The sequence below is a fragment of the Sapajus apella genome, unplaced genomic scaffold (genome assembly GCF_009761245.1).
Source record: "Sapajus apella isolate SASKATOON/1434 unplaced genomic scaffold, GSC_monkey_1.0 scaffold53, whole genome shotgun sequence".
In the NCBI taxonomy this organism is placed as follows: Eukaryota; Metazoa; Chordata; class Mammalia; order Primates; family Cebidae; genus Sapajus; species Sapajus apella.
The window spans coordinates 5317895-5322002 of NW_022436993.1; positions in this window are offsets into that span (position 1 = coordinate 5317895).

A 4108-nucleotide genomic window follows, 5' to 3' on the forward strand; every position below is an offset into this window, starting at 1 on the left:
ATCTAGGACAAGGCCTACAGTGACACTGTGTCACACACACACACACACACACACACACGCACGCATGCTTTAAATAAGACATGATCATTCTTTTCTCTTATAAAAAGAAGAAAGACTTCTCCGCTAATAAAGGGAATTTTCTCCGGGTCACTGGAGGTAATGACTATGTGGACGGCTGCCCTCTGCCACTGGAAGCAACAGGTTGGATGAGAAGACTGAAACTGAGACTTCCCTTGCCAGGCTAGAGGCCCCCACTCTCTGTCCCTCCCTCCGTACTCCTGGACCCTCTGGATAGTAGGGGAGCCTGGAGAGGGACTTGGTCACAAGGCTCCAGGAGTCTCAGAGAGAAAGAGAAAAGAGGGGGTGGGGGAGAGAAGGCTGCTGCCAAAGCTGCAAGCTGCTCCCTTCTCTGCCAGGCTCAGGCTTCTTCTTGCCATGCTTTGTCCTCATGAGAGATGTTCCCTAACCTTGTAAAGAGCTCTGCCTCATTATAGAATTGTATCTCATCCCCCACAGTGGACAGCAGAAGGAGCACTGGGTTTTTTCTAGTGCCAATCCCTGGTGAGACCTCAAGACTTTTTCTTTTTGCCTTTCTTTCTTTCTTTCTTTCTTTCTTTCTTTCTTTCTTTCTTTCTTCCTTCCTTCCTTCCTTCTTTCTTTTCTTTTCTTTTCTTTTCTTTCTTTTCTTTTCTTTTTTTTCGGAGACAGAGTCTCACTTTGTTGCCCAGGCTGCAGTTCAGTGGCTCAATCTCAGCTCACTGCAACCTGTGCCTCACAAGTTCAAGTGATTCCCTTGCCTCAGCCTCCCGAGTAGCTGCGATTACAGGCACCTCCCCATCATGCCAACTAAGTTTTGTATTTTTGTAGAAATGGGGTTTCACCATGTTGACCAGGCTGGTCTTGAACTCCTGACCTCAGGTGATCTGCCTGCCTTGGCCTCCCAAAGTGCTGGGATTACAGGCTTGAGCCACTGCGCCCAGCCGACTTTTTCAGGTCTTTCAACAGGGGCACAGTGCCACCCTGTTGCCCTGGGCGTGGCAGCTTCCCAGGCTTCCTCCGGGCTTCTTGTAGGTCTGGTCCCATCTCCTAGTTTTCAGTTGCAGGAGAGTCCTGGCCAAGGCCATTGAACTCCTGGGCCTATGGGATCCTCCTGCAACTGAAAGGCCTATGAGGCCCAGAGGGGTTCAGAGGCTTTCCTAAGGTCACATAGCAAGTTCATGTCAGTCTTTTTTAAAATATAGATTTAAAAAAAAATAGAGACAAGGTCTCCCTATGTTGCCCAGGCTGTGGTCTCAAACTCCTGGCCTCAAGTTATCCTCCCACCTTGGGCTCCCAAAGCACTAGAAATACAGGCGTGAGTCACCACGACCAGCCAAGTTAATACCAGCCTCATCCATCTCAGCCCAGTACTGGATCCACCGGCTGCTTAGAACAGATTCCTGCCCTGTTTCCCTCACACTTCAAAGGCATATTTGTACTTATGTGCAGTGTTGTCTAGGCTGGTCTTGAACTCCTGGCTTCCAGATATTCTCCCACCTCGGTCTCCCAAAGTGCAGGGATTACAGATGTGAGCCACTGTGCCCAGCCCCTTTTTTCTGAAGAAGTTGCTGAATGTAGTTGCTTGAATATGATTTTCACATGCATTAGCCCGTTCGCTCCGAAAACAGAACTGTGAGATGAACTGGGCAGGCATTTTATTAAATTTTTATTTTTATTTCTTTTTTTGAGACCAGGTCTCAGTGTGTCACCCAGGCTGGAGGGCAGTGGTGTGATCATAACCCACTGTGGCCTTTAACTCCTGGGCTCTAGGGATCCTCCCTACTCAGTCTCCCCAGTAGCTAGGACTACAGGTGCACACAACCATGCCCAGCTTGGGCAGATTGCTTTTTATCATTCACAAGTAGAAACAGATTCAGAAGGGCTAACTGGCTTGGAGTAACATGCTGGCACCCTTGAGCCACAAGTGGAAATAAGTGGCTTTCTAGCAAAAGGGAGAGGGGATGTCAGCATGGTGAGGAAAGGTTTCTCGACCTTCTCCACTCTGTGGCTGCTCAGCCTAAAATAATACATAAACAAAGCTGGGCCATCTCCCACTGAAAATGAGGACAGGAGGCACATATCTGTGGTCAGATACAGAGAAGCCCCACAGACTGAATGCCCAGCCCCAGTCTTTCTTGCCTTTGCATTTCTCCTTGTTAAACATTAACCTTTAAAGTGAGAAACACCTAAATGCTGATATAATTATCCAAATAAGCATTTTCTGTCATGCCAGGGTTTATTTAATGAACAGCAAAGCTTCTGAGCTTTGTCCTTCGGTCTTGTTATTTGGCAAGGTGTTTGAACTTTAGTAATGTAAACACTGCAAGTCATTACCGGATGTCTGTGTCTTGGCCTTCGAAGTGTGCGGTGGAAAGAACAACAATGAATTTAATAGAAACAAGAAATTTTTTCCCTGTATGTTTTTCCTCAAAGCTATACATGTTTTCTGTCTCCATGTCCATTGGTAGGGCCTTAAATGAACTATGGTGCATCTATGTAATGGAATATCCAGTAGCCACAAAAAGAAAGAATTATTTTTAATTTGGTGATGTGAAATGATCTCCAAGATGTACTGTTAAGTGTAAGAAGCAAGAGTGACTAGCATATTCCTTTTTTGCATTTCACAAAGAAGACAGGGAATATATGTAAGCGTGTTTGTGTAGGCATCAAATATCTCTAGATGGGCTGGGCACAGTGGCTCACACCTGTAATCCCAGTGCTTTGGGAGGCCGAGGTGGGTGGATCACCTGAGGTCGGGAGTTTGAGACCAGCCTTGCCAACATGGTGAAACCCCATCTCTACTAAAAATACAAAAATTAGCCAGGTATGGCAGTGTATGCCTGTAGTCCCAGCTACTGAGGAAGCTGAGGCATGAGACTTGCTTGAACCAGGGAGGTGGAGGTTGCAGTGAGCTGAGATCACACCACCGCACTCCAGCCTGGGCAACAGAGAGACTGAGTGAGACTCTTGTCTCAAAAACAGAAAACAAAACAAAACAAAAAAACGACAACAAGAAAAACTGTAGATGGATAAACAAGAAACTGATGCATTTATTACATTAAGAAAGGAACTGAATGGTTAGTGAATAGAATTCTTGTATACTCCTTTGTGTCTTTTGATTTTTTAAATATGTGAACATATATGTAGGATTTTTTTAATTTTTAAATATTTTTAATTTTTATGAATGCATAGTAATTGTACACATTTATGGAGCACATGTGATATTTTGATACCAGCATACAAAGTGCAATGATCAAATTGAGATAATTGGGGGTATTCATCAGCTCAGACAATTATCACTTCTTCATATTGGGAACATTCCAATTTTTCTCATCTAGCTATTTTGAAGTATACAACATGCTTGTTTGAACTTGGCTTTTATATTTATTGGGTTCGCGGCGAGGCATCAATAATAGAGGTGAATTCACCAACAAAGTGGATAAGGTAGGCTTCACCACAGCAGCTTTTAAAAAGTAGCAACTTTGTGGGGGAGTAAGTTCTCTTTTCAAAATATTTTTTCTTTGTGTGTTATCTTATTTTGAACATTCTTTTTTGAAAAAAAAATTATTTCAGTAGCATTTGAGGTGCAAGTTGTTTTTGGTTATATGGATGAATTATATAGCAGTGAATTCTGAGATTTTAGTGTGCCCTGTCACCCAAGTAGTATACACTGTACCTAATATGTAGTTAGTTTGTTTGTTTGTTTGAGACAGAGTCTCACTCTGTCACCCAGGCCGGAGTGCAGTGGTATGATCTTGGCTCACTTCAACCTCTGCCTCCCAGGTTCAAGGGATTCTCCTACCTCAGCCTCCCGAGTAGCTGGGGCAGGGGGGGATCCACCACCATGCCCAGCTAACGTTTTTTGTATTTTTAGTAGAGACGGGGTTTCGCTGTGTTAGCCAGAATGGTCTTGATCTCCTGACCTCATGATCCGCCTGCCTCGGCCTCCAAAAGTGCTGGGATTACAGGTGTGAACCACCACGTCCAGCCAATATGTAGTTTTTTTTATCCTTAGTGAGATTACACACACACACACACACACACACACACACACACACACACACACACA